Source organism: Lolium rigidum, chromosome 3 (genome assembly GCF_022539505.1).
Source record: "Lolium rigidum isolate FL_2022 chromosome 3, APGP_CSIRO_Lrig_0.1, whole genome shotgun sequence".
NCBI lineage: Eukaryota > Viridiplantae > Streptophyta > Magnoliopsida > Poales > Poaceae > Lolium > Lolium rigidum.
The window spans coordinates 206,320,586-206,343,088 of NC_061510.1; the positions used below are offsets into that span (position 1 = coordinate 206,320,586).

Here is a 22,503-nt window from a genome sequence, read left to right on the forward strand (position 1 = left end):
CAGCAAATCATGGATCAACACACCGTCCCCAGAGGCAGAACTCGTACTACCGTGCATAGTGGATAGATGCATGCCGGATTAGCCCGTGCGTGCAACATGGCGCTCAAGGACGACTCCTCAGCTAACTCCCTGCCGCCCGAGCTTTCTTGGGTTAACCTTGCATTTGCATGCCGATGCTTAATCTGCTAGGTAGGCTTAAGAGCATTTCCAGGCACGTTTCCTAAATTGTTCCTAAAGATATTTAGCGTGCGCCAGAAGTTTGACCTCGTAGCCGGGACCTAAAGGCTATTTTTATCCAACACGGTCTAGTACGGTGTCTGACGTCTTGGGGCCGTTCACACTACACAAGGGACGTTGCGGGGACACCGAACAGAACAAAAATCCGCTTGGGTTCCTACCTGCCAGTGACCATAGGCGATATCGTTGCGCATTTCTTTTGCGCCATGCATCCTCTCCCTCACCTCCCACCCCTCAATCACCGCTCAAATCGCCGGCCACTGTCGACACAATACTTCGACTGTGTTGGATTCCGCCACGATGCCTGACTCCCTCGCCTCCCTTTTCGCCGCTCCTACTCTGGTAGAACGCGGCGGCAATCACCCTTCCCCTTCTCTGCGTGCAAAAGGAGTTCGATCGTTTGTCTGGTAGGCGCCGCCCGTCGCTGTTCGTTGTCCCCATTGCGCGCAAAAGCATATATGGAGGCTCAAAGGAGAGGCATCAACTGCCCCGATTCATTGATCTAGCCCAATTTCTATTTGTTTGATTTTTGTTTGGTAACCTTTAATTTGAAAACAATGTGTCAAACATATTTATTTGATGTTTAAATAAAATCATAAAAAAATTGGAAGATGCTTTTGGGGGACGTAGCTGGAAACAGACATGCTCCAAAAGCGGCAACTAGCGGCGGCGTTTCCCAAACGCTCAATCCGGCGCTCGATTCGAACGCGGTTTGGGGGACGTGAACTGGATATTCTCTAACCCTTTGTAGGGTTGTTTACTCACTTCATGGAAGTAAAGGTTTTTTTAAAAGAAAAAGGACACCCAAGGAGAATTTTGTATCTATATTCGTTGAAGAAACCGGAAGACAATACAGACGGCGCATAACAAGACACAATACGACCAACAAAAAGTAAAATTTCATCAAAAATCATGCTATCTCTTATCTTTCTATTAAATTATTTGGCAACTTTTAAGTAACTTTAATTATCGAAAACAACATCACAGATGCACTAGCATCCTTTACCATATACATCAGATTAAGCACGTACATCTAACAAATCTGAATATGGAACAAGTAGTAGTGCAAGGTAAGAGAGGATGATCACGTACATTGCGACCAGAAAGGTTGCTCCAGCGGCAGCATCACCATGCTCGTTGTTCTTGTTGCCCATGGCGTTGTTGGAGTCGCCAGATTTGTCGATGAAGTAGCAAGCCGGCGAGGAAGAACTCGAACAATAGCGAGCGTTTGCGGGAAGACGCTCCTCAAACACCTTATCGCCCGCCTCTCGGTGCATGATCTCAACGGATGGAGTTTCGGAGGCATGCTCTCCCGGACGACCGTGCACGCTGTCCGGCATGGGAGACACTAGAGTACTATCAAAATAAACTGGATGAGAGAGAGAGAAACATGAGTGGAGAACTCTAGATGCGTTTTGTCTCTCGTCTCCTGGTATAGCCTAGGGAGGGAGCTCCGGCCGACCCACCAAGCGTAGGAAGCCACAGGCACGCATGGATCATGCACATGCATGCCGACACGTACACCGGTTTCGAACTTGAACTTGAGTCACGAAATACGACATGACGTGCGCGCGATGGGTGGCGTGGCGAGGCTAGCGGCAGGGAGGAAGAGTGCACGTGAACTCGTCTCTTCTCACTCATTTACAAGAACTAGAATATCTACCCTTATAAGTTGCTCTAATTAATTCTCTCCAACTAATAATGTGAGGCTATATTTTACCTTCCACAGCTCCCTTTAAGATTTCAGGATTTATGGACAACATGGACTGCCGACTTGAGCTGTAGGTTTAGCCCATACAATCCAACACTCTCTTCTTTTTTTTTGAACAAGGGGTGGGGTCACGAAGGACCCCGACTGCTGCATTATATTATTGTCGGTAGAGCAATTTTTACAAGAAGGACCTTGAAAAGAAAAAGAAATACTATATGGCCCTTGAAATTTGCACTAAAGACCCTAGCAAGAAATACATAAAAGCAATCAAGGCCAGGTCTTCTTCTAGCTCCTTCTCCACCGAAATCTTCACGAAGCAACCAGACGCAGACGACAGCACCACCACCGAGGACATGGCCACTTGGGGTGGAGCGTCGGGAGCAGACTGCATCGGCGCTAGAGGGCCTCCGATCTGGCACAATGGCCTGGAGGTTGGGCACCGCTCGCCAGCTAACTGGCGACACGGGAGGGAGTGGCTGCCCCACAGCCATGAAGCTCAGCAGCTGGACGACAGGACGCCGTCGAAGAAGAGCTGCTGATGATGAACTCCCAGAGATCTTCTTACCAAAGCGCAGCAGGATCCATCCCCGCCATCTTCCCGCTGCAGAGCACAATTTGCCGGCGCACTTCCTCTCTTTGCCACCACGGCCGGCCGGAGGAAGTTTCCAAGCGCCTCATCTCCACCTCAGGGGATAGCACCAAACAGCCTTATTCATGGAGATGCCAGCGGTACAGCCCCTCTCCGCCTTCGTCTCCAACCACTGGAGCACCACGAAGAAGAGGAAGACCACCAAAAATCGCTGGACATGGCCAATCTCCGGCGAACTACTCCAAACCGGCATAGAGCCAGACACCAGCAGCAAGAAGCTGAACACAGGAACAAAGACCAAACCTAAACTACTGCTGTACAAGGGGAGGGGTCCCTCACAGCACCACAACGCCGGCAAACGCCGGAGAAGGGAGGGGGAGGGGCCGGCCGGGCCGGATCTGGAGAGGACGGTGGAGAGAGAGAGAGAGAGAGGTGGGATTGCGAGTCATCTGTCTAAGATTATTTAAGGTACATTGAACAGAGATAGGAACACCTGCAAGCGGCCTGCCATAGGAGAAACGACCAACAAAATTCACAGTTCACTCGACACTGTTTCAACCCTAGGTCTCATTCTGGCGGCTCCATCCTAAATAGCTTCTAGATGGAGGCTTTGTCTACACGAACGATCGATACGGCCGGCCCTAACCCGCTCCTGGTTTGAGCCGAGGCGTGGGCTTCCTTCTTTCTTCTCCCATTACTTTGCTCTTGGTCAAGCCGGCCGGCCGGGCCCGGCCGGCGGGCAGGTGCCCAATAAAAATCGCAGGTCACCACGCTACGTTCTCTGCACTGGGCAACATGCTATACATTTGCCACATGCCTCTGCTAGCTAGTCGCCAGGCAGACCCTCCCCTCCGCTACCTCACCACAGTGCCCCTACCCCCTCCTCCTAGCTTACCTTCCTCGCTCACTCTCAAAAGCGTGTCTCTGCGACTGACTCGCTATGTCACTGGCACGCACGCACGCACGAGCGGAAGCCTGACCGCAGCTACAAATCGGATCAGAGGTCGGGCGGTGGCCGTCTCTGCTCGCTTCCTCCATAACCATTGCCTTCCATTGCTGCCTGCGCTACCTAGCTGGCTAGCTAGCGTTTCGTCGCTTCGACTGCCGGCGGGGTAGCTTGCCGTCAGCTGGAGGCTGGAGCCTTTGCATCCGCCACCCAGCTGCTGTCAGCTGTGCGCGCGGGCTGCTCTCACTCGGCGTACCATGGGAGCAGTGAGCCGCCGGAGCTGGCGCTGCTCCGCCGCCATCATCATCGTCTTTTTCTTCTCTGCGGCCGTTGGTAAGTCAAGTCAGGGTTGCTAGCTCGCCAGCTCTTCTTTTCTCGTTTCCTTAATTAGCTGCTAGCAGTCTTCTTTTCGTCGGTTTGGTTTGCTCTGGTTGATGTTTCCCCGGCCCTTTTGGTGTCATCTTTCGTAAAGTATCCATCTTAGCTTAGGTCATCGGAGATCGTAGTTAGTTGATCTGCTGTGCTAGCTCCCACATTTCTTTCTCAAAGCAGGACCTTGAAATTAATATCGAAGTGCTTTGTTGTTGCGATTAACATTAGTTAGGTCTCTACACTCTCATCGCCCCCTTCTAAATTTCTACTATTTGCTGAGAGAAATCTTGGGTCCTTTTTGCATACTAGGACACCGGATTTGTTTGCTCTTCGCTGCAGAAATTTACAATCACGGACATTATATTTGGGGCTGGTTATTTATCAGTTAGTGCTATTATCCGTCGGATTTTACTTAATGCAAAACCAGCACATAGTGGTAGCTCTTCATTGCAAATTACATACTCTCTCCCTCTCTAAAACTAGCTAGCCAAGCTAGCTTACTCCACTCTCATCATTCATGCATGGACTACTAAAAGCCTAAAAACTAGCTATAGCTAGCCAAGCTGGTTTACACGGTCCCATCATCCTTAGATTACTAAACCAAGCTTGGGAATCAAGAACTCAATCTGTGCAAACAATAACTCGGTCACTAGCTTGGGAGAGGTAGTAGGATTCTTCTTGCTGACATCTTGTATCAAATATTCAAACACCAACTTGGCCGCTTGAGAGAAATAAGATTCTTCTCGCTCCCATTTGTTAAAGCTCAGAATTGATGCGTAATTAAATTCGTTCGTAAATCATTTTTGTTTAATCCATCGCAAACCATTAAATGACCAACGCACCTTCTTGTCTCGAAGTCATCTTGGTCTTCACCAACCAATGCATGCGTGCCTTTTCCTCCTGTAGTCTTGGTGTCCCCCACCCTGGCACTACCCTGCTCCAGAAAAGCACACACCAGCTAATTTATTGTTCACGCACACACATGCTACCCGACATCAACTTCAGTGCAGGTGAACTGGAGAAGATAGAGAATCTCCAAAAAGACACATCCAGTAATACGACCTACTTTCAAATCTGCAACAAATACGTTTTTGTCGCACTTCCTTAGAGGTCGTTTGGTATCCATCATTTGGGCCTGGAATTCTGGAATTCATTTTGGAATTCTATAAGTGGGCTGTTTGGTTGCCACAGAATTGTGCTGTCATTTCATTTAGGAATTCCAGCAAAATGACTCCATGGGTAAACATGATTCCAAGCTGAAACCTGTCATTTGTAATTCTCTATGGAAGCCTCTACACATTCAATATTGAATTCTGCTGTCATTTGCAATTCCTGTGGCAACCAAACAAGTGTATATTTCTGAAATTACAATGTAAATGAAATGAATACATGTATTCATTTTAAAATGCTACAAACGAAATGAAAGCCTGGCTTCCAAACGACCTCTTAGCGTTTTCGGCACCAAGAAAGTGCTTCCTACCCAGTTTAGCCAGACCCAATTGTTTCATTTCAACAATTTATGCACCACAGTCTCATTCCATCTAGCCATGCATATCCAGGAGCAAATTGTTCCGAATGTATGCAGTGGTACTCCCCGGGGTGTTCTGCCGGAGATATCTATTTGTGAGTTTGATATTTAACCAGTTCAAAAAGTCATAGTATCAAAAGTCTCTCGAAAATACAATTTCCCTGCTCTTATGCATTATTCATATTATTGATAGATTGTTAGATTACGGGGACTGTATTTAGTCTACTATCGGACTACTTGTCAAACAGTAGCGTTGGCAAAGTTCTAACACGTACTCAGTACTTGCAATTAATCGTGTCGGTGAACCTGTACTGCAGCTGTCGCCGCAGCAGGGAGGCCAGCCCGTGTGCCCGCGGCGGTGCTGCAGCAGTACATGAGAAGGACAGGGTCATCGGCGCTGCTTATACGGAGTAGCACGTCGTCGACAGACGGCGACGACACCGCGGAGGCTCCTCGCCGGCGTCTGGTAGGTCCGGGGTCGTCTCCGCCGACGTGCCGGTCGCGGTGCGGGCGATGCACGCCGTGCCGACCGGTGCGCGTGGCCATCCAGCCCGGGATCGGCACCCAGTGGGAGTACTACCCGGAGGTGTGGCGCTGCAAGTGCGGCAGCAAGCTCTACATGCCGTGAACGGCGCGGCACCGATCGGGTCACCGATAAGGCAATTCGGAGGGACGCCTTGCAGCTTGCCGGCGGCCGTGCATGCACCGATCATGCCATGCGCCTCAGTGGCATAGTTTTGGAAAGGGTATAAAAACAGAGGGATGTGGGTAAATTACATGGCTGTTAATTAGTTCGTGGTGATGAAAGAGTTACTAGTTGATTAGCTAGCTAGACGTGTGTGATCGGACCAGTTGGTCACTGTAATATTTTGTGTATATGCAAATTAAGATCTGAATTTTACCTGGTGTTAAACGCCCGATATCTCTTCTGAACTTTGTTCTGCATTTTTTGTTTTCTTAAAAACCATATGTACAGTAAGTTATAGTTGTCCAGTTCTTCAGAAAAAAACAATCTACTATGGTGGGTTCAATCATTTCATTCTCCGTAGTTTGCAACTTTAACATAAACCTTGCATTGATATTTGACTAATAAATTTGACGTATCTGATCTCAGCCATATGTTAGCTTCAGTATACTACTGCAATTTTTTTTTGTTAGTTTCAGTATACTCTGATGATGCTGGCTGTCATTTTCTCCGAGTTCCCTTCATTCAGATAACATGCATGCATGCATGCATGGATCATAGAACGGAGTAGTAGGTGTGGCTTCTCCCCCGTTAGTATTTCAGAGTACCCATGGCAATGGCATGCATGTGGTTGATTGCCTCGATCGAGATAATGCATGGCATGGAGCAAACTTGTAATGCATTGTCTACGCGCCCATGGTGTACGCTGTCAGCCTTGTTTTGTTTTCTTGTTCAGTTAGTCCAAAATACAGTAACTTCTGCATTGCAAAAGAAAAATACTCGACAAGAAAGGCGACATTGAAATCGTTGCAAAGAAAAAGCATGGAGATCGACCAACCATCCTTTTCTTTCGGCATGCACATGCATTTCTACGCACTGTGTGGAACCTTGCTCACATGCAGCCTAGGGAGTATTGTAGTATACCTTCATATAGTAACTTCAACAATCAGGCAATGCTATCGCGAACACACAGATTTGATGAATTACCTACGATCAGAGTTAATTTTTGGTCACTCCGTTCCATAATTTTTTATCATGATTGTAGTTCAAATTCAAACTAAAAATATATATGACACAAATTATGAAACGGAGGAAGTACCGGACAAGAATTTCACAACACAACTATGTATGCTACTCCGAACCCGAAAACCGCACAATTCATGCCGGAACTAGTAAAATTCCTCATAATTGGAGGCCCCGAGTCGACGTTCCCCAGTCAAATAATGAAGCAGGAGAAAACACGCAAATAAGATTGCTGTGATGGCTAGATCCAGATAAATACTACTCTGATCTGAATTAATCAACGTCACCATAGTACAAAATTGCATGCGGAGCAACTAATTTCATTGTCAATTAAATGTGACCGGACGAAATATTTGGCATGGAGTGGCATTTTCTGGGGATTCGATTTGCAGCCATGCGAGTGACTGACTTTAGTACAAAGCTTTTGCCACCCGGCACACTTTATTCCTTCACCCTTTCGTACTTTCACTTTGGTCGTCCAAGTACGAGTTCGACACACCGGCAGCGACTTGCAAGAATCAAGATGCTCGCATTTACAGGGCATTTCACTCCTATCCCCTTTTGCTTTTTTATCTCTTGCACTCTTGCTTGCCAACTTATATTCTTTTCTTCTTCGTTTGCGTTCTCTTTGGATGGTGGTCATGTTCCTCAAAGACGTACGTGCTCATGCATCGGTTGCATCCCGTGATGCCTGCTATCCTACGACACAGTCACAATTCACAAAGAGGCGGGGATCCATTCCTATGGAGGCACGCTGATCAGTACTCCCTCTGTCCTTAAATACATGTCATAGGTATAGACATAAGGTAGGCTAAAATCTGTTTGAGCGATGCTATACGTACGATAATTTACGTACGATTCTTGTACGATCCTATGTGGCAGCACCATCACGTGCTCGATGACGGTCATTCGTCTAGCAACTGCGGGCACCTGCAGACGTAGCGAGTATGCCCGCACCAGAGCAGCACCACCGAGCAAAGCAACACGGACTCACCCCTTCAGCAGCGCGTAGAACACCGCATCTTATCCGCTCCTCCGATTCCGTAGCTCCACGCCTAGGCCTTTGCGGCCGCCGTTGCCTGCGGAAATCAAGGAGACGACGAGCTGGCGGCCGGCGGCGTTCATGGAGGCGACGGTGAGCTAGCTAGGCGGAGGAGTCCAAAGAGGAGGCATGATTGGTTGGCCTCGTGCTGCTCTGGTGCGGGGCAGTGAGCAGCAGCATGCCAAGCAATGAGAATAAACCGACGAGGACGATGAAAGGCCGTAAGCCCAAAATCAAGGTGGAGTCGTGGATAAAATTTGACTGGTTGGTGCGGAGGAAGTACATCGTACAAAGATCGGACATGATTTGTCGTGTGTGAAGCAATTTCGAATCTGTTTACATTCATCCAACCTACGACGAGTATTTAGAGCTGGATGGAGTACTAAAATTCTTAGTATATTGAAAGATATTGATCGATGTGCACAAAGCGATATTAAGCTGCTAGACAGAAAGTGCTATTACAGTTTGGGCAATTTATAAATAAACTTAACATCAAAGTTTCTAAAAAAATAAAATAAAAATCTAGATGTAGTCAGCTATGTATGTTATGAGTGTGCAAATTTTGAATACTATGAAATTCCTCGTATTTTAGGCTTAGCAAGAAAACACAAATTGGACAATTTTTAAAAGATTTCAAAGGGGAACTATTCATACTTTCAGATTTAATTTTTTGTCATTCTCGTCCAGTATATAATATATGATATTTCATATTAAAAAATTACATGGGAGTAGAATAAATCATTGACTACATGCTAGTATTCTTTTTTGAAGCTCTAATCAACTTTTTAAAATGGCTCTTGGGACCGTGTGCCAAAACGACGCACTCTACTCCTAGAGCCATTGGTGAAGGTGGTCAAAAATCTTGACACGAGCTACAGACAAACCTTGACATTTCACATATACATTTTACAGTGAGGACCTCCAGAAAATCTAGATTTATAGCCAAGTCCTCCACTTTTACAAATAAGACACTGCCGCAAAGATCTGAAAAGCAATCAGGCCCATGGCCACCTTCCTCATGTCGAAGCTTCCATACGTGGCTAGCAACTCCATCGTCTGGGACAAGACCACTTGGGATGAAGCCAGCGAAGAGCATTACACTGCTAGAGCTGAAGGGCCTTAACTTTGGCATGTCGGCTAGGAGGTTGTAGATGAGTTGACGCCGGAAAATGATCGAAAGATCAGCTGCATACGCTAGAGCTCGAAGCGGCCACCTTTCGACCATAAGAGTAAACGGCAGGATGGCCCAAGGCCATCCACGAAGCATCATCAAGGATGTTCTCCAGAAGGATGGAACAACCAAACTTCCCTATCGCACAGATCTTCGTCAAACTGCTATCCACCTCCTTTTTCCACCATCCCCTCAATGGCAAGAAAAAAGAGTCAGAGCCAACCCCTAGATGCGAGCTTATTGGGAAGGAGCTCTGGTCAGATTCGCTCCCCCCCCCCCCCAACTTCATCCACAATGGATGCCAACGAAGGTATCGAATCCTCCGCGTCTCATCAGCACTAGGAGCAAGCTCGAGGATGGCATTTCGCCAAAACGCCACATGGGCAAAACCAGGGACGGAGACAAGGGGGGACGAGGGAGGGGGGCTACCCCCCCCCCCCCAAGGTTGAGATTTTGTGAAGAATAGTAGGCACTTAAACTGATTTTTCATGGTGATTTATCCATGTCCGCCCCCTCATGAAGTTCACAACACGGTTCGCCCCCTCATGTTTCGATCCCGGCTCCGTCCCCGCAAAACTAACCTAGACCTAACCCTAGACCACCTAAATCTACTACTACATTGTTCAACCCTAGCTATGCATCCACCTCGTCGCCGACACGATGGGAAAGGAAGGGAGTGGAGTGATGTGTGCTTGCTGTTGAGTGGCATTTCACATTGGTTTGGAGCTAGTCACCGACGGCAACGACGGGTCGTCGACGCGGTCAACGTGCAGAAGGACGGATCTGTAATTATGTGTTTGTTGGGGTCTTTTCTACTTTGTTTCCGATGTAATGCTTATCCTTCTCCCGCAAAAAAAAAACTATTAGGTAGTTCGTGGGAAAAAAAAATACAGTTCCACCTTTCATAACAATTCAATCTCCCAACCTCAAATCCATTCAGAATCTCGATCGTGTTCCAATTAAACGAGGTGGGGGCAGCGAGAGGGAAAACATAGCATGATGGCTCTGAAACATGGTCGCGGTCGCATTGCACATTTAGAGACCAACATGATGAAAGCGACCAAACGCCATGCGAAGGTCCCTGTTCAGCACTACACAACATGGCTTCCTTTGACCTTCCCGCTCCGATTGATCCGTTCTACTCGCGTGGATATTTTTCACTATAATAATACATTGTAGCTTGTCCCGGCAGGTGGTAGCTTGTCGCGGCACGTAGGAGGCTAGCTACGTAGTGCGTGCCGTTACTGTATACTCCAACTCTCAGCTCTGAATGAAAAGACAAGACGTGAAAAGCCATATCCAAAACCTACAAGTGACCAATCGATCCAGGGGTCCATGCTGCATGTGTACCGTATATGTTTGGAGCATTTCGTTTCAGAAATAGTTGGAGTTTTGTCAATCATTCGATATCTTTTTGCTGGAGTTGATCATAAAGCCATATTTTGGAACCTAGGTATCGCGGAACCAATTGAACTTTACCCGGCAGTAAGTTACTTAGTTGTTTCGACTTCTAAGTTCTAAAAATTACTGTACGGGTGAGTTTCCTTCATACTATTAATCTAAAACTTATCATTTTTTCTCCTAGCTACATATTTTTAAATTTGGGTAAAAAATAACACGTACATACATAGGTGTATCTTCTACACACAAAAATTATATTTTAAATTTTTTAAGATCCGAAATACGAATTTCCTGCCTGCACAATGAAACGGTTCCTTAGTACGGGGCATATTTCTAAGTTGATCAGCGCTGCATCTGCGGGACAAGTAGCATTGCTGAAGGCTGCACTCCCTGCCCTCGTCTGTAATCTGGAACTCTGAAATAGAGTAAAATACATAGTGGGTACTTAAACTTGTTGACGGGTTTTAAATTGATCACCGTACTTAGAGAATACCTAATTATGGTCACTAAATACGATCAAAACCCCCAGAGACAGTCACTCGCTCCGGTAGTGCCGTGTATTTGTCGATGTGGCATTCAGGGGACCGACATGTCATCGCACATGCAAAATTGCAGCAATGTTTGATTTGCAGAAAACTCCCTAAAGTTTGGGAATTGTAGAAACAGTCACCCATCCCCTTCCTCTAGCACCAAATCCGATGAGTCTTCCGGAGCCAGTGACCCGCTAAGAACATGCAACACATATTTGATGACCGTAATTTGGTATTCTCGTATGGTGACCAATCTGAAACCCACCAACAAGTTCAAGTATGTACCATGTATTTTACTCTCTGAAATACCACGTACGTGGTACTTTCAAGCTAGCAGCAGCTCTTTTTTCATCAGCTAAACTGCTAATTACATCTGTCCTCAGTTTCAATAAAAAGCTGGATACATCCATTAATGAAGAGGTTGGGCACAGCCTTTTTTCATCAACTCAGTCCTCGGCAACCCTGATACAGAAATCTACATGGCCTACTTTACAGTTCACTATTTCGACATGTTAGATTGGTAGGTTCAGTGATTTGGATGATCACTAGCAGGCTTGAGTGTTAGTCGTACTAGATGATACCCCGTGCGTTGCAGCGGGACATTGTATAGATAAAGAGTTATGCATGTCACTATTCGGACCGACAATTGCAAAGTATGACCCATATACAAAAAATCAATGCGCTCATTTGTGCTAACTATAAACGGTACTCTTATACAGGAAGTGGTAGCCTCCACCCACATGAGTTGATCCGTCTGATCAACAAATATGACAAATCCAGATTGCATATGTGCAAGGTATTACAGTCGAACAGCCTACTTGTATATCTGCGGAAGTGAGAATATATGATTCGTCAAAACAGTGCAAGGAAATCAGTCAAAGTTGAGTAGATAGCTCTCCCGTACATCAACTATAGAATACAGTTTGATGAAGAGTACACTGCGGAGAGAACACTACAATAATGAAAGGTAGTGAACTCAAACATGGTAAAACATTGCACAGTCGATTGATCCAACGTAGATGTCACAATCTAGCTCCCACCTGAAGATATTTATTTTATACACACGAATACCTAATCTGCAATACAATTCTAACTATTATATTTCAATGATTCAATATTAAAACCAATATAATCTGCCAACAGCGAAAGGACTGCAAGCATGAAATTTCTTAATACTTTCGATCAGGATCAAATTTGCATTGAGAAACGATTGCTAAATAGACCATGACATCTACTTTGGATCTTCTGTTTGTACCGTCCTTTTGGGAAGCAACTTTGTACTACCAATACTGATTCCAACTTTGGACGCTCTCATTTTAGCAGCTCTCATGGTGTGGTGAGAGATCATGATCAAATTTGCATTGAGATATCAATAAGTTGGAAACTCACCTGTGTATGTGTCTTCGATATCTGCTGATACTTTTTTTCATGAGTATATAGTGATCATACTGACATCATCGACACACCTGCAGTTCAACTCAACGAAGCACACATAATAGGAAGCCATAAAGAGGAATTTGGGCTCACATACCAGATGTTGAGTATTATACTGACTTCCGGCAAAGCTGCAAGGTGAGAAATTCGAATTTTTTACGATTTAGAACCTGTCATGATAAATAAAGTTGTCAAATAAGATTTGTAGGTAAACAAAAAAAAGTCCTACCGGCAACAAAAGAAAATCTGAAAGAAATACATTATAAATCGTCAAATCCATTAATCCATATGGGTCAGAGTGAGATTGGAGCAACAGATCCATGTCGATCTAGTGGGGAAGGAGTGGATGGATGAAAAGCCGAACACAGGATGCAGATAGAGTGTGGGAGGGATGCTGAAGGAATGAGGAGCTGGACCGTATTTGAAGAAGACTAGTGGTTGGGGCGCCCCATGGGGCGCCTCCTGGCTAGAGCTGTGCGTCCCAATTCTGAACATGTTCATTGATATTTAGCAACCATGACAAACAATCAATGGATACAGCTGCATGTTTTTTCTTTATTTATTATACTTAGCTCCACAGTAACTGTCCAGAGTTGTGTTCCGGGCCAAAGCAGCAGACAATGTTTACTCGAACACCACAAACTTAACATTCAATTTTGCAAGGCAATACCATGAAGAATGCTTCCAAACTCTTAACTAATCTAGTACATGGTGATTTGAAGCATTACCTAGGCAAAACATGTTTGCATGAAAGAAATTCAAAAGGATAGCTCGACTAAGTTTTGAACTAATCTTGTCTTGCATATATACATATCTTTCTGTTGTAATCCTAATCAAATAGGCCTTTCGTAGCAGTGGTCGATGAAGCACATCACCAGGGAAACCAAAATGTATGAGTGTCTTGCACATGGATAGCAGCACTTCTGATTTAACATACATCAAATATCTCAATAGAGTTGTACAGCTCTCGATACAACCTTCTCAAGCAGAAAAAAAAATATAAATGCTATAAATTCCAGAGAATAACACGGCAGGTATTACAATTAAAATAGGCAATTAGCAAACTTACTTCTCTCTGAAATATAAGAAAGTTACCTATTGAAGTTATTAAGATTTAGTTATATGCAGTTCCATAAAAGGGATTCACTGAAGAAGAAGCGATCCTAGCTAATGGAAGCGGGTTCTATGTTAAGTTCCATAATGAAATCTCATAAAATGCAAGAAACTGCAAGGCGCTTACACAACAGATTCACAAGGAAACTTTACATAATCCTAATAACTACAATTGTAGCACCCAGGGTGGTGTATGTATCAAGCAACCTGTGAAAACACTAAAAACCTAAAGTTAGTGGTGAACAGAAAAAAGTAGCAAAACTGCAATTGTCTTTATCATCCATGAATCATTCCTTTGTTACTGAATGATTATTTTATCCTGAGCCCCACATGGTTCAGCGTAATCACTCCAAATAGGACATCCAGGCATAGATGATAATTATAACACCAATCTAAATTGGGCTAGAACCAACATTTTTTTTCCTGTAACACACTATTAAAAGTGCCCTGTAATTTGACATTGACAAAGGACTTGGAAACGCTATGTTTGTACATGAAGGTCCAAACTAAACACAAACAAATATTTCATTTCGGAAAAGAAAAATAGCACAACAGAGCCTCTTGACATATCCTGATATCATATCATGGTAGAGTAGATATCACTATGTAGAAAGTGTTACAAGCACCATCATGTGAATAGAAATTAAACGAGTTACATAAGTAATTCTTTCAAACCATTTGCTTTGAAGGATCTGACAAACCAACGAACTAACAAAATATATACATATTCGAAGAAAGCTCTACACAGTTTGTGATGCAAACCAAAGCATATCCAACTACTGAGCATAAGCGCAAGAATTGTTATTCAGTCACGTGTGAATACCTAAAGGGATGAGATAAATTCCTTTATCTACATAACTGTGGTACACATGCAAGTCACACTACCGAATAAATAAGAGGTAGAGCTGAACAATTAATAAACACAGAGGAAGCACACAATGTCCCAAACAGAATAAAAAGAACCTACGCAGATGGACTAATAACAGGCCTAAAAATTAACAACCATGTAGAAATTTAATCTATCACATGCAAATGCAGGACACGGAACCCAGTGGGAACAAAGACTGAATATAAAACTTTCTTGCTTCTTAAAGAGGAGAAAGCAATTACCTTAGATGAAGCAGTTGCTGCTGACACAGGATTCCAGATGGCAAGAACTGTCCAAACCAACGAATTAAAGATGGGGATAAGTAAAATACCTTGGTTGGGGACTAATTCATATGCTGGGCACCACAATCCATGTACATGTAAACACAAGTCATGGAGTAAAATACTGAACTGGTCATCAAGTAGTAGCAATGCGTGAACTTAAAAAAGCCAGGAGCTAAATATTGAACTGATCATCGAGTAGTAGCATTGCCTGAACTTACAAAGGGCCATGAGCCACCAATGAAGCCGCGCCAATATTTACAACTCCGTGACAACACAGTTTCCTTTTTATATATTGCTCCTCCTCGCAGCCACACACTTCTGTCGTAGCAATGCAAAAAAGAAAATATTTCAAGATGATAGCTTAGTTGGAGAAAGGAAATTAAAGAAAAACACGTCATGACGAGCTTCTACCCAACCTCTCTCACTAATTCGGAAATGTCCAATCACGGAAAACTGTTGCAAGGAATACAGGCATCTTCACAGGTGAATGAAAATCATTTACATCCGTCTCCAACTGCACACGAGTATGTGTGTGCCCACAAGGGATAAATATATGAATGGCCTGATTGGAGAGAATAATCTGCCTTTCCATATGAGAGTGGATAGTGGGAATCAAGAATAACCAAAAACTGAAATTAGAAAGGTGAGCTAGTTATCTATACCAGGACAATTGCAATGACCTTTTTTAATCTGTGCTAAATCCTTTCTAAATTACCATAGTAAGGAACATAAAAGGTTATTTAGAAACATGACATGTACCAATGAAACGTTTATTTAGACAAAACTCTTACCTGCATAGAGGATGCAACATCGTCCACTATAGTACCACCGCTTTCTCCAACATCAACAAATGCCCAAAAAGCACCATATTAGTTTCAAAACAACCATGCTCGGTAAAATGAATAAATAAGCGTGCCGAATACTTTGCCTTTTTAACGGTTAGAAGAAGGTCTCCAGTTTGAACATCATTTGGACCTGCTTGACATTGTCTAAGCATTTTTTCCTGTATCCACATTACAACTACCTGCACATACAGAATAAAGTCGAAAAAAATTTAGTCATACAGAACATCAGTCTGTAGGTACCAGCAATATCAGCAATTTGAAACCTACCAGATACTCCTTGTGTCTAGAGCAATCAACCCGAAAATAAAACATTACCTTGGTCTTCACCAAGATTTGAACCAATCTTCTCGCAACCTCTTCCCTGTACACGCCGAACTCATGCTAGCGTCAAACACAAAGTACAAATCAAAGAACATCTCACTATCTGGGAGGGAAATGAGAAGAACCCACAAGATTCCCTAGCTAGCCTACAAGTCACACAGTTAGCAACTGAACCGAGTTATGCAATCAATTAACTAAAGCTAAGAGCAATATGGACCGGGAGAGGAAGAGAGGAGGCCGGGAACAGTGATCTTGCCTGGGTTGGTGAGGACGTAGGTGCTGTCAAGGTGACCTGCACCGATGGGGACCGAGATTCCGGCGAGGCGACCCGGATGGTGGGGAAGGAGGAGCCGACGGCGGGTGCTGGCTGCAGCGGCGCGATAGGCTATCGCGCTTCGCGCATCGTACCTTCTAGCTCGGTTCGACAGGCGCCGCCCCTGTTGCTCCCCGCTGCTTGCGTCCATCCCTTTGAGGCCTTATTTACTTCTCTCGTATTTTTTTCCCCAATGGGTATGGGGATGAGAGGGGATTTGGTGTTCACCCAATCCCCTGAAATACCCTTCCCCAAAAATACACTAGTATGATGGAGAGTTTTTGATTTAGGCAAAAAATGTGGGGATGAGAGGGGATGGGATATCTCGGGATTATGTCGTTCAAAACCGAAGAAGTAAACGGACTAGTGGGGATTTTCCGGGATACGAAATAATCCCCTCCCATCCCCATAGATACCTAGAAGTAAACAAGGCCTGACGCGGGCATATCCCGCGGGGCGAAGGGATCCATCTGTCGAAGGGGACACCGTCTCTGCCACTCCTTTCCCCGCGGTGGCGCCGAGCCGAAGCCGACGGCGGAAGAGAACCAACCTGAGGGGCACGAAATCGACGCCGCCGGTGCCCCTTGCCCTTCCTGCGCTGCTCAGCCGCCGTACAGGTTCCTCCGCCGGGCCCGGGCGAGATGAGAACGAGGAAGAGGAGGGCGTTGTTGAGAGAAGGTGTGGGGCTCGAGGTACAGACCGCGACAGATGACCGTGCGGAGGTAGTATAATACGCTTAATTGATAGGATAGGCGTAGACGAAGAAAAGATGGATTACCATAAGCTAGGGCCCATGGGCAGCGTCGGGGGTAGAATCCATGCAGTGTAGCTCTACTCTGCAACCAGGCATCCAAAACAGTGCGCCAGCCGCCAGACGATGGAGCGATTCGGCCAACCAAAACGCGAGTAGTGGCTATCGTGGAGCGCTCCTGCATAGGCCAACCATACACGCAGTTACTTATTCTCAATGGGTGGAGGTGTGCAGTGCATCGAGAAGAATAAATGGCAACAAAAGTGGGAAACGGAGATGAGTTGCTGCGCGGTTAGGGCATCTCCAACCGGGCGACCCATCCCGCGCTCGCGCGTCCGGATGGGTCCAGCCGGACAAAAATCCAACCCAACGTGGGAACGCACCGCAAAAGCGGACGGCCGCGGCGTCCGGAACGACGCAAACCCGGCTCAAATATGGGCCGGGTTTGCGTGGCCGCGGATGGCACGCGGCGTCCTCGCGTGTCCGCCTGTCCGCGTGGCTGGTCCACCTGTCGGTGCCCCAGTCCTATTAAATGTGGACTGGGGAATGGGACTGTCCCTATCCAGTCCCCACTTTCCACTCCGGCCGCACGCGCGAGCTCGAAGCTTCCGCGCCGCCATGGCCCCGAAGCGCGAGTTCTCGCCATCCGCCAACGACCACGAGGCCGGCAGCAGCCGGACAGTCGCGCCGGCGCCGTTCGCCATGGGGCCGCCGGCGACGCCTAGACGCGACCGGATCAACGTCACCGTAGCGGTGGCGCAGATGTTCTGGGACGCCGGCGTCCCAATGCCGTGGGGGGACGTGCACCTCCCCCACGGCTGGCACCTGAGCCCAGATCGGCGGGTTCCGGTGCCGCCCATCCCGGGCTCCGGCCGCGCCCGCTACGCCGAGATCCGGAGGCGCCGCGCTCAACTGCCGGCGGACCTCCAGCAGGACCCCGCGTACGGCGACGCAAGTCCCAACTAGGACTTGTGGTTCGAGGTGGAGCACGATGCGCGTCGGCGCACGTGCTTCACATCCGCGACGGCGCGGCCTCGCTCGCAGCCGCGCACACCTGCTAGGCGGGCTGGCCGCCGCCCCGGCGGCCTCTACATCAACGAGCCCGCGCCCCAGCCCCAGCCACAGCCGCAGCCGCAGCCCCAGGAGGAGGAGGACGACCCGGAGCTGCAGGCGGCGCTCGCGGCGTCCCGCGAGCAGGGCGACCTCGACGAGCTGGCCAAATGGCCACACCTCGCCGAGACGCTGCGCGCCTCCGCGCTGGAAGAGGCGGCCAGGAAGGCCCAGGAGGACGCCCAGGCGGAGGCGTGGGCCTTCCTCGAGCTGGCGCGCCGTCAGGAGGAGGCTACGCGTCAGGCGGCGCTCCGGGAGGAGGAGGAGCGCCGGGCCGCGCGCCTGGCGGAGGAGGAGCGCCTGGCCACGCTCCGGCTACAGGCGGAGCTGCAGGCCGCAGCGGAGGAGCAGCTCCGGCAGGAGTCCGCGCGGAGGGCACGGCTGCGCAGGCCGGCGAGCCCGCCGAACCCGCAGTCCGCCTGGGAAAGGGCGCAGTGGGGAGCCCGGTCCGGAGTCCCCGGTGCCCTCCGGCGTGTCGAGCCGGAACAGCCGCGTCGCCGCCGGGGGCGTCGTCGTCATCGACGCCGACGATGACGAGTACTACCGGGAGTAGTATCGCCGGCGGCCACCGTGCTCGCAAACCCTGTCTAGGGTTTTTTTTTTAGTTTAAAGCCCATATAGGACTTTCTTTTGTGTAAAAATTGCCCAAAATAGGGCTAAGTTTAATTAACCACTACTTTAATGTTATTTTTGGCTGTTTTCCTTTTTTATTTTTATTTTTGTTATTTTAATTACATATGCGGTGCGTCCGCGCGTTGGGCGCAGCGTGCGACCCAAACGGACACGCGGACGCGAGCCGCTGTACGGGTGTCCGTTCGGTCACCCAAACAGCTCAAAACGGACGGTCTAGCGCGTCCGTTTGGGTCGCGCGGTTGGAGATGCCCTTAGTGACGCTTGATATGCGCCTGTCGCGGTGGGCGCATTTGTTGCGAGAAGGTCGTACGTCGTGGCGGCGATTCAGTGCCCGAAGACGACCAGCGAGTCGGGGACTGCTCCTTTCAGGACGAACGGCCAGCGAGTCGCGAAGCGACGTCCAGTCCACAAAGTCTAGCCCATGCATGTATCCAGCTCATGTATCCATGCACGCGGAAACAACCACGCTGGGCAAGAAAAAGGGGTGACGAACACCCTCGTGAGGGTACCACTACCTAGAGACCACATTCGCGAAGGGAAACGTTCTCCCACGGAGCGGACCCGCAATTAACACGTGGTAGCTCCCCCGTGCCATCCGACGCGAACTCGTACGCCCGCGCGCGCGAGTACGTACTCGCAGGCACGCGTACCTCTGCTCTTCCCACGCCCATGCACTACCGCATGCATGCATATAGCTAGCTAGCACTACCCCGCATGCAGATAGCAAGCTACTCCATGCTGATCCATCGTTGATTTAGCATTGCAATTAAATTAACTGGCTCCATCTATCCACACCCAGCTAGGAACTACAAAGCTACAAGTGGGAGTATAATTTAGTTTTTTCCTCGAGTATATAGGATAAGTACAAGTAAAGTCACGTATATGGACGGGTACAGTCGCATATACGAGCGAGTACAGCTACACACGAGCGAGGATGAGTACAGCCACACACATGATCGAGTACAGTCACGCAGATGAGCGAGTACAGTCACGCAGACGAGCGAGTATAGTCGCACACACGAGCGAGTACATGTACCGCACACGAGCAACTACATGTACAGAAGTACAGTCGCGCACACGAGGAAGTACTGGTACAGAAGCACATGTATAGTAGCGCACACGGGTAAGTATAGTTACTGAGTAAAGGGAAAACTATATCAAATACACTAAAAACAGAAGTACTTATCAGTTGAAGCACGAGTACAGTTAGGTACACACCACGATTATAACCATAGTAGTATAGGAAGTACGAAAAAAAATATCTCAAAATCTATCAACATGGGATCTAGTTTTGAAGATCTCGACGAGAGTGTCTCAAAAGTGGAAACGGTTCGTAATTTGGACTTACGGTTCTCAAGATATTTTATTTTGAAAAAACGAATCTAGGAAGAAAAAGGAAAAAAGCTGCCATGTCTTCTCTCTCCCCACCTTGCTTCCCCTTGCGCCACTTAGCGAGCAGGGAGACCACTTCCTAGGGATTTTCTAGCACCACAGCGCGCCACTTGTCACGTGCGCAACGAGTTGTCTTACCTTCGCGAAGGTCGGCCTTTTTCTAGAATTTTCCCAGTCGTGGAGCCGCTTTCTTTTCTTTCGCAACGAATGTCGGTCCAACGGGTCATGGGACAGTGCCTTCGGTCGGCCCATCTGGTGGAGGGGCGTGGTTCCGGTCATTCTGCTCCTGCCGTGGGTCTGGCGAGGAAACTGTTCTTGTTCGGCTCCCAAGTTTTGCCGTGTCGGTCTGGGCAATAAAAATGTTGGCTACCCCTGGGAACAATGAGGAGAAGGTGAATTTTTTTTAATGAGGTGACGTGGCTCGCTGTGAGACCAGCAAAATGGGACCATCTATTAAGAAAGAGAAGATATTGTAGTTTTATTACTTTTGTACCCTAATTGTATTGTATCCTAACTCTTGACCTTTGGCCCATTATATAAACAACCGGAACCCCACGTATTACACGTGAGAGGATTTCCCCAAACCCTAACAATTCTTCTACATGGTATCAGATTAATCTCTCCCGATCCTAAAACCCTAGCCGCCGCCCTAGTAAACCTAGCCGCCGGCTTCGCCTTCCGCTGCACCCACGATGGCCCTCAACCCCACCTCCGGCGCCATCATGTCGGCCACCGCCGGTGCCGGGCCTCCCGTCGGTGCTGCCCGCTCCGTCTCGCCCGTCGTCCTCTCCTTCGACGCCGAGAACTACACCAAGTGGGCGATCTACCTCCGCGCCTCGCTCGGCCGTGCCGGCCTCATCGGCCACATTGATGGCACCACTCAGGCCGCTCCAACCGACGGCGCATGGATGGCGGACAACTACACCGTGCTGAACCACCTGCACGCTGCCATCGACGAGGACGTCGCCGACATGGTCCTCGCCAGCAACCAGACTGCTCGCCAGCTCTGGCTGGCCATCTACAAGCTCTTCTCCGCCAACAAGGCCAGCAAGGCGATCTACCTCGACAACGACTTCCGCCAGCTGGTCCGGGGCACGTCCTCCATCGCCGAGTACTGCCGCCGCCAGAAGGAGCTCTCCGACGCCCTCGCTGACAATGACTCCCCCGTCTCAGCACGCGCTCTCGTCCTCAACACCCTGCGCGGCCTCGGGCCTCGCTTCGCCTCTGCGGCCATCGTGATCTCCATGACGGACCCGCTGCCCACCTTCATCTGTTTCCGGAGTATGCTCCTCATGGAGGAGATGCAACAGGAAAACGCGGCTGCTAACGCTGCCTCTACTGCTCTCGTCGCCCATGCTATGCGCCCAGCGGCTCCTGCACCCACGTGCACCGGCACCGCTTGTCAAGGCGGGTCATCCAACTCTAGCCTGCCTCGCAACGGCAAGAAGAAGAACACCACCACCGAGGTTGCCGCGCCCTACCACATGCCTAACCTTGCGCCTACGGGTCCCTGGTTCTGCATCTCTCCCAGAGCCGGACAGTGGTGCCCACCTACGGGCGCTGGCATCCTCGGCCCCCATCCTCAGGCCTACAACACCATCAACGCGCCTTTGTTTCAGTCCGCGCCCTCGACCTCCACATCGACATCGCCTGCCTGGGACAATGTCGGCCTCATCGCTGCCCTCAACTCGCTGTACCAGCAGGGTGGCTGGGTCATGGACTCTGGCGCCACGTCTCACATGACGAACGACGAGGGTAACATCCAGTTCTCTGCTCCCCTATCTTGTCCACACTTTTTCACTGTTGGGAATGGTACCTCTGTGCCAATCTCCTCTTACGGTTCTACTTCCTTCTGATCCCCTTCTGGTCATATGTTTCGACTCAACCATGTTCTCCTTGTTCCACGATTAATTCGCAACCTTCTCTCTATTCGCAAATTTACTCATGACAATTCATGTTCTGTTGAGTTTGACTCTCTTGGTTTTTCTGTGAAGGACCTGAAGACTCGTCGCGTGATCCTTCGCTGCAATAGTGAAGGGGATTTCTACATGTTTCTTGGCACCCCTCGTCGAGCACCACCCACCACCGCCATGCTTGTCTCCACCAACACCGATCTCTGGCACCAAAGGATTGCTTACCCCGGTCAAGATACTATGTCGGCGCTCCAGAGTCTATCTTTTATAAATTTTAATAAAGTTAGGCGC

General features: G+C 48.2%; 2 long non-coding RNA genes across 4 annotated transcripts; both read right to left on the minus strand.

Moving 5' to 3' along the window:
- Positions 1-12,058: 12,058 nt before the first annotated feature.
- Positions 12,059-13,261, minus strand: LOC124702919. Its single transcript, XR_007002811.1, has 2 exons — positions 12,625-13,261; positions 12,059-12,311 (listed from the first exon to the last, which is right to left on the minus strand). It is a non-coding gene; the product is annotated as an uncharacterized LOC124702919 (long non-coding RNA).
- Positions 13,262-13,311: 50 nt separating this feature from the next.
- On the minus strand, positions 13,312-16,478 carry LOC124702918. Of its 3 annotated transcripts, XR_007002810.1 has the most exons (4): positions 16,095-16,478; positions 15,726-15,958; positions 15,153-15,563; positions 13,312-15,005 (listed from the first exon to the last, which is right to left on the minus strand). It is a non-coding gene; the product is annotated as an uncharacterized LOC124702918 (long non-coding RNA). The 3 variants fall into 3 exon arrangements; XR_007002809.1 differs by lacking the exon at positions 16,095-16,478 and having other exon boundaries at positions 15,726-16,038; XR_007002808.1 differs by lacking the exons at positions 15,726-15,958; positions 16,095-16,478 and having other exon boundaries at positions 15,153-15,252; positions 15,351-15,717.
- Between the last annotated feature and the right edge of the window lie 6,025 nt (positions 16,479-22,503).